This window comes from Rhinolophus hipposideros (genome assembly GCF_964194185.1).
Source record: "Rhinolophus hipposideros genome assembly, chromosome: X".
Classification (NCBI taxonomy): domain Eukaryota; kingdom Metazoa; phylum Chordata; class Mammalia; order Chiroptera; family Rhinolophidae; genus Rhinolophus; species Rhinolophus hipposideros.
The window spans coordinates 24,052,009-24,066,426 of NC_138046.1; the positions used below are offsets into that span (position 1 = coordinate 24,052,009).

Below are 14,418 nucleotides of genomic sequence, written 5' to 3' on the forward strand. Positions count from 1 at the left end.
GCAACTCTGGGTGTGGGGGTTGGCGAGAGGGTGAGCAAACCAACCCAGTGTCAGAAATCAGAGAGAACGAATGGGTCATTTGCTTGGCAGCTCTGGAACAGTGGTAGGTAATTGGTTCCCACAGAGTATATTATTATCTGCCACAGATTTGCAATCAGACCAAAACAGTGTTTGTGGGTTTGTTTGGTTTTTTTAACCACCTTTCGCAAAATTTGAGCCTCTATGTAGTCTTTATCTGCGAGTGTGTATCTGTGTAGGTTTCTGCTGATTGACAGCAATCACCAACATCCCAGGCTCCTGGAATATGAAGAAGCTTCAAGAGCAGAGAAAGAAATGGATGGGGTCAATTATTCATCAATTAGATTTCCTTTGTTATAGTATTCTCAATTAAATTTCCTTGTGTAACTTTTCCTTCATCCTAAAGAACCAGCCACTTTATAATTCAAATAAACAAAACTGTTGCCCTGGACAGAAGAATGATCGTCTGCATTTCAACTTGGTTGTTGTTGTTTTGGCTGTGTTGTCATTTACTCATAAGCTCAGAATGTTGGGCTCTGGGCTCTCTGAACTTCTGATGGCATGTTGAACTGTGAACATGACTAGAGATGGCTGTACTTTTAGCTAACTTGGCACCAAAATGAAAGACAAAGCTATTAGAGAATTACAGACTATTGGAACTGGAGGATTTTTAGAAATCTCTCCTTTCATATAGCTCCCTGAGTGAACGGAGAAAAGAATGTGTCGAAGATCAAATGAGTCATTGGCGAAGCCGGGGTTAGACACCATAGATCCTGACTTTTAGGCAAGGGCTCTCTGATTTTTACATCATCCTGTTTTTCCTAGGTCTTGATTTGGATCCTTAATATAGAAGTGAATAGATAGCTTCACTTTTATGTCTGAAGCACTAAGCATCTGCACTGAGAACATAAATGTCAGGGGTGGATGTTATCGTTTGAGGTTTCTGGTTAGCATGAATCTCCATCTGGATTTTTGGGGCTCCCAAGTCTCCCCAACTCCCACTTTTCAATGATATATTCATATATGTGTTCCTTTCTTTTTCACCTTCTCCTTTCAATGGTAATTCGACATTTATGTAGTAGCTGTTACTTGAGGAATATTTAACATGTTCTCGAACCTGGGCCCAGGGGAAGGTTACCCTTATTATTTCTTCTCCAGCCAGGGTCTGTGTCATGGGTGTGAGAACCACACATTCTTTTGTCTACCAGCTGCTGTTGCTTTCCCAGGATGTGACTTCCTGAGGGGTGATGAATCCAATCTTAGAGTGTCACCCAGGCTAGCAGTTACTGAGCACTATAGCATCCGGTGAAAAATATTCTGCCGGAAGGTGGGATTGCAATATTACAAAGCTGCCATTTAGAGACTTCTTGTTTTTACTGCATTTCAAAGTGCATGCACGTGGAGTTCTATGGACAACAAATGACCCAGATAAAAAGAAATCTGACTTGCAGCCTTTGGGGAACTTTCCACAAGGAGAAATCATGAATAGACATAATGTCTCTTCCAATCAGAAAAAGAATTATTTGTAATACAAATGCTGAACCTGATGCCATTGGATATGTTCTAACATGCAGTATTTTTCTGTGGAGTTCTTTTTCAAGCAGATGGCCTGAAAAAAAAATCTTCCACAAAATTGTAAACTCCATGAAGGCAGGGGTTTGTGTCTGTTTTATTCACTGCTGTACCCTCAGTACCTATAATAATGCCTGCAGCATAATAAGTAATATTTTGTGGGATGATTTTTACTGAATATATTTTACATATAACATTGTATATATTTAAGGTGTACAATGTATTAATTTGATACACGTATATATTGTACTATGATTGTCGTTGCAGTGATATTTAGCACCTCTATCCCATTACATAATTATCATTTCTTTTTATTAAACGGTCTTTTTAAAAGATTCCATTTATGAACCTTCCTAAATGTGCGTGTGTGTGTACCAAATGGGTTCATAAAGTTAATTCATGTTTTCCTAATCATTATGCCTCTCGTTTCTCCTCCCCCCCTCCCGTTTTCTCCCATGGCCTTTGATTCACTTCTGATGACTGCCCTCCCTTTTGGCTGATGACCACGTAACATCTTCCCGGATCACCACTGAATACTCCACCTGGACTCCCAGGTAAGGCAGTGCACTTCCAAAAGTGTCTTCAGTGCACTCACTCATTGGGCAAATTTTAATAGATAGTTGAAAAGTTTAGATAGAAATGAAAAATGAATAATACTCTCAAGGCAATAGTTCCTCTTAATTAAAGTTAAATTTGGTCCGGTCCCCATATAAATCAATTATGGATGTACTTGCGTTGTTTGTGGATTTCTATTAGTGCAGCAAATTTAAAATTATGATTTTGGAAAGTGCTACGTATTTGACTTTGGAATGTTCGAGTACTAAGAATCAACATAAAGCTTCATGTTTTCTTACTATTTTTAGTTTGTTTTTTTGTGTGTTTGTTTTGTTTTGTATTTTTCACCCAACATTGTGTTCTTTTTTGTTCATGAGGCCAAGTGCAGTGCAAGGGGTACTTGGAAAACTAAGTCATACCATAGGTCAGAAAACTTTAGCTTACTTCTTTCTTGCGACTGGAATAGAAGAGGAGGAGCACATGGGGTGCTGGATGGTAAGTCAGCTGATAGGGGTGTCTTGTCTAACCGATCTGGCATCAGGGCTCACCAAATACATCACTTTAGTTTCTCATAACACTTGCTTCTCCAGCAGTTCACAGAACCAGGGAAGAAAGGCTTAGCCACACTGGGAACTGATGATGAGGCGTCTTACATTGATTCTCAAATTATGATGCAAGGCTCTGCTGTTAGTAATGCTATTAAAAGTCTCTCTTAGCTCACTTCTAAAGCCTCCGGACATATTTAATGTAAAGAAACACTTCTCTCAAGGAAATGTACAGGCCATGTAACATGCTTTGGGCACAAAAGTGTCATCACACTAATATCCCTTGCTTAATATAAAACAAAAGCTTCTATATCTTGGCTATTGTAGATAGTACTGCAGTGAACATACAGATGCATATATCTTTTTGAATTAGTCTTCTGGATTTCTTCGGATAAATACCCAGAAGTGGAATTGCTGGGTCATATGGTAGTTCTATTTTTAAATGTTTGAGGTACCTCCATGCAGTTTTCCACAGTGCCTGCACCAATTTGCAATGCCACCAACATTGCATGAGAGTTCCAGAAATATTTAGCAGTGTCTTCACTTTCTCTTCCTGCCCATCTATATCCCATCTTATGCTCCCTGGCCAAATAGGTTAGCAAGAATAAAGGCTGGAGCCTTGGGATTCATCTGCTAGGGCAGACTCTCATACAAACAGAAGAGATGGGCCATTTCTTAGATGCACAGTTCAGCTTTCAGTAGTGTGGCTTCCATATTCCCATTAGGACCTCAGTGGGCTTATTGACAGTTGAGAATAGAAGTTCAGTGTTTAATTCCATAGTCAGATTATAATTCATTGAGATAAATGGTATAAACACACATAGACATCTAGTCACACAATATTAGTATGAGAATGTGTTTAAAGGTCATAGATAGGATATATCATAGTGGCAAGAATACTTGGTTCTCCTACTAACAAGTGGGGTGATTTTGCCCCATCTCTGCTGTGATCCTTGATTTCCTCATCTGTAAAATAAAACAGAGTGGATGACCATTAAGATAATAGTCAACAGCATAGGGATTTTTATTCCAATAATTGCTTTCATTGGGGGACATGTTAAGAGACTTTTTCTTTCTTTCTTTCTTTCTTTCTTTCTTCCTTCCTTCCTTCCTTCCTTCCTTCCTTCCTTCCTTCCTTCCTTCCTTCCTTCCTTCCTTCCTTTCTCTCTCTCTCTCTCTCTCTCTCTCTCTCTCTCTCTCTCTCTCTCTCTCTCTCTCTCTCTCTCCTTTTCTTTCTTTTGCTTTAAAGTTTGCTATATGATAGAACCATCTCTCTATAACAGCTCAGCTATGTAACAGCAAATCTTGACATACTTTATTTTTATAGTGATGCTGATTACTTTGACAAGAAGTTATTATCAGAGCAGTTTATACCTGATTTTAGTCTGTGAGGAAGGAAAACAGAAGTACTGATGATGAGATGGAAAATAAATGACTTTGGTAAATGTTGGTTGGGGCCATTTTTAATTCTGGTGGACTGAATGATATATGAAAACTATTTGCAAGACTAGTTCATTTTTCAAACACTAGTAAAATAATAAAGCAACAATTCATTTGGTAATCCCCATTGTACATGAGGTTGTATAAATATACAGAATTATGATTATCTCTTCCTCATAATTTAAAACTTGCATAAATTCTTGCTATTATTTAGTTGTCTGATTCAATTTTGTAATCCAGAGAAAGAAGGAAACAATCCGTGGAAGCCATCCCAAATGCCTTGTATTATTGCTATATACATGCATAATTAACAGCAATACTAATTGTTTGAGACAGCAAAAATTTTAATTGCCAGAGTGTTTCTCTCTCTCTCTCTCTCTCTCTCTCTCTCTCTCTCTCTCTCTCTCTCTCTCTCTCTCTCTCTCTCTCTCTCTCTCCCCTCCCTCCCTCCCTTCCTCTATCCCTCCCTCCCTCCCTCCTACAGCCAGCTGTATCATAAGGTCTGCAGTTAGTTGTAAGCAAATTATTTGTTTGGATTTTCAATGTATCGTTTTGTGATGTAGTTTCCAAGTTTCTGTTTAAGTTAGCAATCAGTACCTTGAACAAACAAACTATTTTTATAATATTTTAACAGTAGGCCTCTATAAATTTAAAGAATAAAAAGATGCTGACATAACAACCAGTTTTGCTGCTGCATTTATATTCTACTTCATATGCCATATCTTTAAAATTATTGGCATTAGACATTTATATGAAAATCATAGGAAGCCAAGGCTAGAGGAGGCCTTTAAGATCATCCTGTCAAATTCCCTCACTTTTCAGATTAGTTTGATTGTCAGTAATTTGAGTATCAGTAACATCCACCAAATCAATGACGCTACACTTGTTTTTCACCTTTCAAACCATTGGGAGCTATTGTAGTAAATACATTTGAATTAATAACTTTTTTTTAAATCATATAGCTTCATCTTATTTTCCAAAAACCTGAATCAGATTTCTTTAACTATGCCTTCATAAAGTTTACCTAAACATAATGTTGATGGTATATATGTGAAAGGATATATCCTATGTAAAGCACTTGACAATAGGAGACACTCAACCAATATCAGCTTTCTCCCCTTCATACATAGATTACCTAGCGAACATCAGCGTAGTGGAAGTGTTGCTTCAGTGACTGAGAGCATGGGCTTTCAGAGTTAAACTGTTCTTGGGTCCAGTACTGGTGTTGCCATTTTAGCAGTGTGACCTTGAGTAATTTATTTAATTTCTGCGGACTTTCAGTCTCTTCACCTGAAAAATGTAGCCACCTTACAGAGTTGTTGCAAGGATTAAACTGAGATCAGGCATATCAATTATTTCGCACTGTTCCTGGCACATAGTAAACAGTCAATAAATAGTAGTGGTTATGATCACCATCATCTGACATCCCCAGTCTCATTCAGTACTAATATTTAATCTTATAGTGGTTTGGAGTACATGCCTATGCATCTGTACACATCTGCATGTGGGCACTCAGAGTCCATAACAATAGCGTTAAGAAGACTGCTTTCCTAAAGGTTTTCTGTGACCACCAGGTTTCAGAATCCAATGGCTTCTTCTCTGGCCTCATTCTTCTTGAACTCTTTGGAGGTTCTGGCACTTTTGCACATCTTCTCTTGCTTGAAAACATTCATAATTTATCTTGGTTCACTTCCTGTCTTCTCAACACTTCTTAAGTTTCCTTTGTTGGAATCTCTTTTACACACACACACACACACACACACACACACACACACGCACGCATGAACACATACATCCTCTCCGTCCCTCTTGCCCCTTTAAAATGAAGCAATTCCCAAGGTCCTGTCATTGATCTGCTTCTCTTCTCTTGCTATGTTCTCATTCAGGGTAATTTCATCTCCACATATAGCTTCACCTTTCACCTCTACACTAGTAATTCCCAAATTGACCTCTCCAATCCTTAACTCATTCCGGATCTCCAGGCTAACTCCAATTTCCAATTGTCTGCTGAACATCTCCAGGGCAGGATGTGCGAGCAGGCTGAAGTGTAGTCTGGCTTTTGTCATCCTGCATCAGGAATGCAGATGGGGGAAATCTAGCTTCAAGAAGTACTAAGAGTTGAAAACAAGGAAGAAGTGCTGGGCATTAGTCTGGGCAGAAGTAAAAGTAGTATAAGTTAGGAAAGTGGTTCAAAATGAGCTTTCCAGGGAAAGCTTGACAAGTAAACTGAATTTCTGTAAATATGAACTGGAGATATAAAAGGTGCATGTTTTCTAGGGAGGAGGGAACAGTTTTCCTAATGAAAATTCAGTTCAATTTTTAAGTGCTGGAAGCTTCGCATGTTTCAGGGAAATGTTAATTAAAATTAATTTTCTTGGAAGAGTTTGTATGGTTAATCTTGTTTTAGTGTTTTGTTATATAAACACACATGCCAAAAAGGATAATGTATTCAACCTGAAGGATGAGCATGTGGGAATTTTGAGAGCACATGAATGCATACACACATACACACATGCTGGGTCAGCTATGCCTGAGATTTTGAATATATGAAAATAATTCTATCAGAGGGGACATAGATTCTTTCAATAATTCTGCAAATCTTTACTAAATAACTACTAGATGCCATGCTCTTTGGAGCAATGGACTATGAATATAGGACATATAGAGTCTTTGTCCTTAAGTATTTAATATATTTTTCTTTAGTTATATACAAGTACATTGAGAATTTAATTTGGTCTAGAAATATCTGCAGCATGTGACAAATTATTGAATGACTATAACCATGCTCACAATATTAATGACCAAAGAGGAACTTAAGGGAAATAAGATAGTGCTAAAGTGGAAAACGAATGTGCATAAATTCAAATTAGAAATTGATTACTTCCTTTAAATTTAGTAAATATTGAATTACTTTGGGATTTTACATTCCTACTTGGCTTTCAGTCTTTCAGGCCAGAGTAAGAATGATTATGTCTGACCTTAAAACTTAATTAGAGTAAATGGATAAACACATCTTGGTGAATGTATGTAGTATTGCTAGGAGAATTCTTTGTAAACGAGCTATTATTACAGAAAATTCAGCCCTAACTTACAGCTTTAGCACAGGGAACAATATTCTTTGCTTCTTTGTTTTTTAAAATAATTTTTTCATTGTTTTATTATAGTTGACATACAATATTATATTGGTTTCAAGTGTACAACATAGTGATTAGACATTTATATAACTTACGAAGTTATCACCCTGATAAATCTAGTACTCATCTGACACCACACATAATTATTACAATATTATTGACTATATTCCTTATGTTGTATTTACATCTCTATGGCTATTTTATAACTACCAATTTGTACTTCTCAATCCTTTCCCCAATTTCACCCACATCCCCAATCCCCTCTCATCCTGTAACCATCAAAATGTTCTCTGTATCTATGACTTTCTGTTTTGTTTGTTAATTTTGTTCTTTAGATTCCACATATAAGTGAAATCATATGGTACTTGTCCTTCTCTGTCCTACTTACTCAACTCAACACAATATCCTCTAGATTCATCCATGTTTCTGCAAATGGCAATATTTCATTCATTTTATGGCTGAGTGACATGCCATTGTATATATGTACCACCTCTTCTTTTCTCATTCATCCATTGGTGGACACCCAGGCTGCCTCCATATCTTGGCTATTGGAAATAATGCTGCAATGAACATATGGATGCACACGTCCCTTCAAAGTAGAGTTTTGGTTTTCTTTGGATAAATTCCCAGAAGTGAGATTACTGGTCCTTCTTTGTCTCTTGTTATAGCCTTTATTTTAAAGTCAATTTTTTTTAGTATAAGTATTGCTACCGCAGATTTTTTTGTTGTTGTTTTCATTTTCATGAAATATCTTTTCCCATCCCTTTATTTTCAGTCTCTGTGTTTTTGATCCAAAGTGAGTTTTTCGTAGGGAGCATATGTAAGGGTCTTCTTTTCTTATCAATTCAGCTACCATATCTTTTTTATTTGTTTTGTTTTATTCATTTTATTTATTGGGGTGATAATTGTTAGTAAAATTACATAGATTTCAGGTGTACAATTCTGTATTACAACATCTATAAATCCCATTGTGTGTTCACCACCCAGAGTCAGTTCTCCTTCCATCACCATATATTTGATCCCCTTTACCCTCATCTCCCACCCCCCACCCCCCTTACCCTCTGGTAACCACTAAACTATTGTCTGTGTCTATGAGTTTTTGTTTCTCATTTGTTTGTCTTGTTCTTTTGTTGTTTTCAGTTTCTTTACCACATATCAGTGAAATCATGGTTCTCTGCTTTTTCTATCTGACTTATTTCGCTTAGCATTATACTCTCAAGATCCATCCATGTTGTCACAAATGTTCCTATATCACATTTTTTACTGCCAAATAGTATTCCATTGTATATATATATACCACAACTTCTTTTTTTCTTTCATTATACAGGCAGTAACTTTTTTTTTATTAGTTTCAGGTGCACAAGACAAGGTAATACTTCGACGTTCACCATTTATATCCCCCACACTGTGATTCCCCCCTCCCCCATCCCCCCTTCCACTATCCCTCCGACATCGCACCGAGCCATCACATTATATATATAAAATTATAGTTGGCATTTATTATTGTTCAGCTTCAGGTGTACAGTACATTGATCAAGCATCTACATCTTCCCTGAGGTGGTCTCCCAAATGGGACACGTGTCTATCAGATACCCTACAAAATCTTTACAACATTATTGATTACGTTCCCGAAATTATTTTTCAAAAACCCTGAGGCCATTTTGTGGTTACCGACTGTTTTCTAATCCCCTCACCTGTCCCCTTATCCCCACCCCCCCGCCCATCTAACAACCCTCAGTTTTTCCTTTGTCCCCAGAACTGTTTCTGATTAGTTCATTCACTTATTCTTTTCTTTAGATTCCGCATATAAGTGAGATCACATGGTACTTGTCTTTCTCTTTCTGGCTTATTTCGCTTAACATAATGTTCTCTAGATCCATCCATGTTGTTGCAAATGGTAAGATTTTTTTTTCTTTATGGCTGCGTAATACTCCATTGTATAAATGTACCACAGTTTCTTAATCCAGTCATCTACCGATGGGCATTTCGGTTGTTTCCATGTCTTGGCTATTGTGTATCGTGCTGCAATAAACATAGGAGTGCATACAGATTTTTGAATTGGAGTTTTGGGTTTCTCCGGATAGATGCCTAGGAGTGGAATTACTGGATCATAGGGTAGTTCCATTTTCAGATTTCTGAGATACCTCCATACTGTTTTCCATAGAGGCTGCACCAATCTGCAATCCCAGCAACAGTGCACAAGCGTTCCCTTTTCTCCACATCCGCGCCAGCACTTATTGTTTGTTGATTTATTGATGATAGCCATTTTGACTGGGGTGAGCAGCCACCATATCTTTTGATTGGAGCATTCATTGAAAGTAGATGTTAATAGATATGTAGTTATTGCCATTTTATTATTCATTGTTTTCTTTTTCTTCTTCTTCTTCATCTCCTCCTCCTCCCTCTACATTTCTTGTAATGGTGGTTTGGTGGTGATGAACTCCTTTAGCTTTTCCTTGTCTGGGAAGTTCGTTGTCTGTTCTTCTATTCTAAATGATAGCCTTGCTAGGTAGAGTAATATTGGGTATAGGTCTTTGCTTTTTTTTTTTTTTATCACTTTGAATATTTCGTGCCAATCCCTTCTGGCCTGCAAAGTTTCTGTTGAGAAATCAGCTGGTAGCCTTAGGGGAGCTCCCTTGTAGGTAACTAACTGTTTTTCTCTTGCTGCTTTTAAGATTTTCTCTTTGTCTTTAACCTTTGGCATTTTAATTATGATGTGTCTTGGTGTGGGCCTTTTTGGCTTCACATTGTTTGGGACTCTTTGAGCAGTTTGGGCTTGTATGTCTTTTTCCTTTGCAAGGATAGGGAACCTTTCCATCATTATTTTTTCAAATAGGTTTTCAGTTCCTTGCTCTCTCTCTTCTCTTTCTGGTACCCCATATGATGCCAATGTTGCCCCAGAGGCCCCTTTAACTCGCCTCACTTTATTGAATTATTTTGTTTTTCTTTTTGCTGTTCTGGTTGGGTGTTTTCTAGTACCTTGTCTTCTACATCACTGATTCCATCCTCTGCTTGATCTAATCTACTGTTGATTCCCTCTAATGTAGTCTTCATTTCAGTTACTATATTTTAATTTCTGATTCATTATTTTTTATGGTTTCTATCTCCATTTATATTTCCTATCTCTTTGTTGAAGCTCTTCCTGAGTTCACTGAACATCCTTATAACAAGTGTTTTGAACTCTACGCCTGGTAGACTGCTTATCTCCTTTTTTTTTTAGTTCTTTTTCTGGAGCTTTATTTTGTTCTTCCATTTGGAACATGTTTCTTTGTCTCCCTATTTAGGCTGCCTCCCTATGTTTGTGTCTATGTATTAGGTGGGGCTGCTATGTCTCCCAGTCTTAGTAGAGTGACCTTATGTAGTAGGTTTCCTGTTGGGCCAAGTGGTGCAGTCTCCCATGTCATCTGAGCTGGGTCCTCCAGTTGTGTCCCTTGTGTGGGTTGTGTGTGCCCTCCTGTTGTAGTTGAGCCTTGGCTGCTCTTTGCACATTACTGGGAGGGATTTACCCTCAGACTGATTGTTTGTGAGGACTGGCCATGACTACAGTGGAGTAGCTGTTGTGCAAGCGTGACCTATGGAGCAGGATTTACTTTACCAGGGCTCTGGTGTGTGGTCCATGGAGGCAGCTGGGTGGTGCTCCAACTTGGTCTGAAGCTGGCCACCAGCCCCAGGGCCTCCTAGGAGAGTCTCTGCTGTACCTTCAGCCACAGCCTGTACCTTGCCCAAGGCCACCTGCCGTGAGCCACAGAACAATCCGCAGATGGCAGCCACCTGTGTTTGGCTTGGAGGTGCATTGAGATGCCAAGTCATGAACTGAGGCTGGCCGTCACCAATATTGGGCTTGGATTTGCTCAGCAAGAGGTACAGGGCATGCCAAGGCCAGACGCTACTTGTTTGTGGTGTGTGAATTGCAGCATGAGCCAAGATAGGCTGTTTATACAAAAATCCACTAGAAGTGGCTTGGGTGCATCTGCAAGTTGGATGGGGCATAGTTTCCTGGAATCACAACGGTGGGGTGAATAGTGTTAGTCAGGTTGATGGGAACTCTGACATGGCAGCTGACTGTGTCTGCATGCCAGGAGTGGGGAGGGCTGAACAAAGAAGTAATGGATTATGCCAGCACTTTTATCTGGGAGAAAGCTGACCCTCCAGCTCTTGCTCAGAAGCCAAACAATTCAGGTCCTTCTCATATGTCCCTGGCACCTTTCGAGCTGTTGCTCCAGTGTAGGAGCTCAGAATGAGTGAGTCCATTAACGAGTAGGTCCATGCACAGACCCTTTAAAAGGAATCCCTGAGACTCAAACTGCCTACCATATCACTCGGCCTCAATCTTTGCTGGTTTTCATAGTCAGAAGTTATGGGGACTTTTCTCCCTAGCACTGGAACCTGGTCTGGGGTGCCTGGTTTGGGGCTGGGCCCACTCACTCTTCCAGAAGGACCTCGGCAGCCAAGATAACCCTCCTGATTTTTAACTGCGACATATGGTTGTGGAACTAGCCTGTTCCACCTCTCCACGCCTCCTACCAGTCTTGAGGTGGCTTCTTTTGTATGTCCTTAGTTGTAGACTTCTGCTCAGCTACACTTCAGGTAATTCTCAGTGATGGTTGTTCTGTAGTTTACTTCTGGTCATGAGTGGAAGCAAGCATAGTATTTACCTACTGTGCCATCTTGACTGGAAAATCAGGAGCAATATTCATTTTGAAGTGTGACCCTATTCCCCACCTTCCCAAAATTAAGTAAATCCCTCCCAGATGAGTTACTGCTTTATAGAATATTCCGAGTCCATCTTACCCTACAAATTGAAATGGCCTACTAAGTCAGGAAAGTTTCCTGTCTTCATTGGTGCACCCCAGTTTCCTTTTTAGAAATTTAGTATGCTCCTTGTTTGCGAGTCTTAAATCCAAATGTTCTTGGTAATAGTTGTCAATTGCAAAGTCCCTTTCACATGACTTTCAGGTTGCAAAGATCCCTCATTGCATTCCTAATCCTGAAAACTTACCTTGGTGCTCCAGAACTCTTGCTATAAATATGTAGATGGCACCACCCTTTTTCCACATTCCTACACCCTGTTGAGAACCCTCAAGGCACAAAACCTTTCAGAATAATGGTGCACAGATTGACCAGTGTTCCTATTTCCTTTGCCCTAAATGAGTTAGAGACATTGATGCACTTCTCTTATTCTGACTGTAAATAAGAAAAATAAAAACATCCTTGAATTTATAATCTTGAATGTCTTTATTCTCAAAATTTGTATCAATCATAGTCTAACGGTTTTTACTTTTCTCAAATTTATTCATTGAACATGTATCCATTGAGCACTTACTACGTTCCAGGCACTATTCTCGGCACTGGGAACAATAAAACAGACAAGGTCTTTATTCTTGTGTTTCCTAAGAGGTGTGTGTGTATGTACATGTTGGAAGGAAACTGAACATAAACAAGTATACAAGTAAATGAACAAACTAATCTCAGAGTTTATGTGTCATGAAGACAATAAAACAAAGCAGACAGTTAATGATTAGGATGGATGGGGAGTGATCAAGGTGGATTTTCCTCTTTGGTATTGCAGATTTCACCAACAGTTTGCGCCCTTTGGTTTCCTCTATTTCATAACTTTTCTGGATTTGGTACCAATTCTAATTTTACTGCATCTGGCCACGCTATAATTAAGACCACCTTCCCATAGCTAGTCCTGAAGTATAACCCAACATACCTTCCTTATTATACTTCTGTTCTACACTTTTCTTGTTCTTGTCACCATTAGAATTTATCAAGTTCATCCTCTTCCTTGTCATAGAATGTAAATGGGTCTACTAATACCTTAGGGATATTTTACTTTTGCTGCTGAAGGCAAACTACCTGTTAAAAGAAAATCCCAAGCATTAAAGTTAGTAATTGTGGTGGCATTTGGCCTTGCCTACTTCTGTAGAGGCAAGAGCCCATGAGTCCCAGTCTCCACCACTACAAATGAACTGTATGACCTGAGACCTTGTCACTGCCTCTTTCTGAGGCTGTTTCTTCATCTCCAAAACCAGTGTTCAAAGTAGACGATCCCTAACATTCTTTCTAGCTCTAAAGTGGTACAATTAGTTGTTTTCAGAGACATGGGCCAATATTCCTTCCCAACCGTCTGTTTAATTTTATAAAGTGGGTATGTAGGAATTTTTCCCAGGGTATCAGAGCTGCTTAAATTAATCATAAGTTTTCTAGCAAAAGCGAGCTTTACAATTCTTGTAAATGTCACAAGAAGTTAAAACATTGCTTCCTGTTTTAACCTCTGCCAGCCAGGGCAACAATTCAATACCACAAATGCAATTGTCAGCTTCTTATATGTGAACATCTGAAAGTTCACTGTCTTTTCAGCTTGCCCACAGGAAATCTTTGAAAAGAACCAAATACCACTAAAACAAAGGAAGGTATTCTAAGTTGGCTTCAAAATGACAGTCTTCCTCAGCACCTAATCAAAGCCCAGTTAGGAATTGAAGTACAAGTCAGAAAGTTTGCCTTCCCTAACTTCCCCACACCTTCCTACATCGGCTGCACTGGGCTTTGTGAAAGAAGATGGGCAAGCAGGAAGGATGGGTTTGGAGGTGGAACAGATAGAAATTTATCAACATTGGAAGTACTTTTGTGACTCCCTTCTATGTTGCCACTGTTCTACTTACTGCTCAGCCACGTTCTAAACACAAGAATCTGCTCTATGACTAGATTTTAAGAATGCGATCTTTTACAAATCCAGAGAAGAGCTGGGCATGATTCTGTGGTAAGGGAATATGAAGGATAAGAGAATCCAAGAGGGTTTGGAAACTGAAAAGTGTATGTCTTATTTACAGTCACAAAATCTTGACTTAGAAGAAGAGTGACATTTATGGAAAGAGGTGGGGAAGACAGCCCAGGGAGCTGTAATTTAAAAGGCTGTAATGTTGTACAGGTGGGGAGACAAGTACCCTCCAAGACAATGACTTATCTAAGTACACACAACTAGTTGTTGGTAGACTCAGGACTGGAACCCAGCTCAACTGCATCTTGTCCAGTACCTTGATTTGTAATTACCTATGGTAGCTGGTATATTTTGCTTGCTTATTTGCTTGTTTTTGCCGTTTAATTCTCGGTGATACTTATGTTCCAGCACTTGTAATTCATTATTCTCAAGA

The 14,418-nt window shown here is 38.9% G+C and overlaps 1 protein-coding gene across 3 annotated transcripts in view; it reads left to right on the plus strand.

Annotated features, from left to right (window-relative positions):
* HS6ST2 (heparan sulfate 6-O-sulfotransferase 2) overlaps positions 1-14,418 on the plus strand; it is a 365,879-nt gene that overhangs the window by 251,482 nt on the left and 99,979 nt on the right. The window lies entirely within an intron of this gene.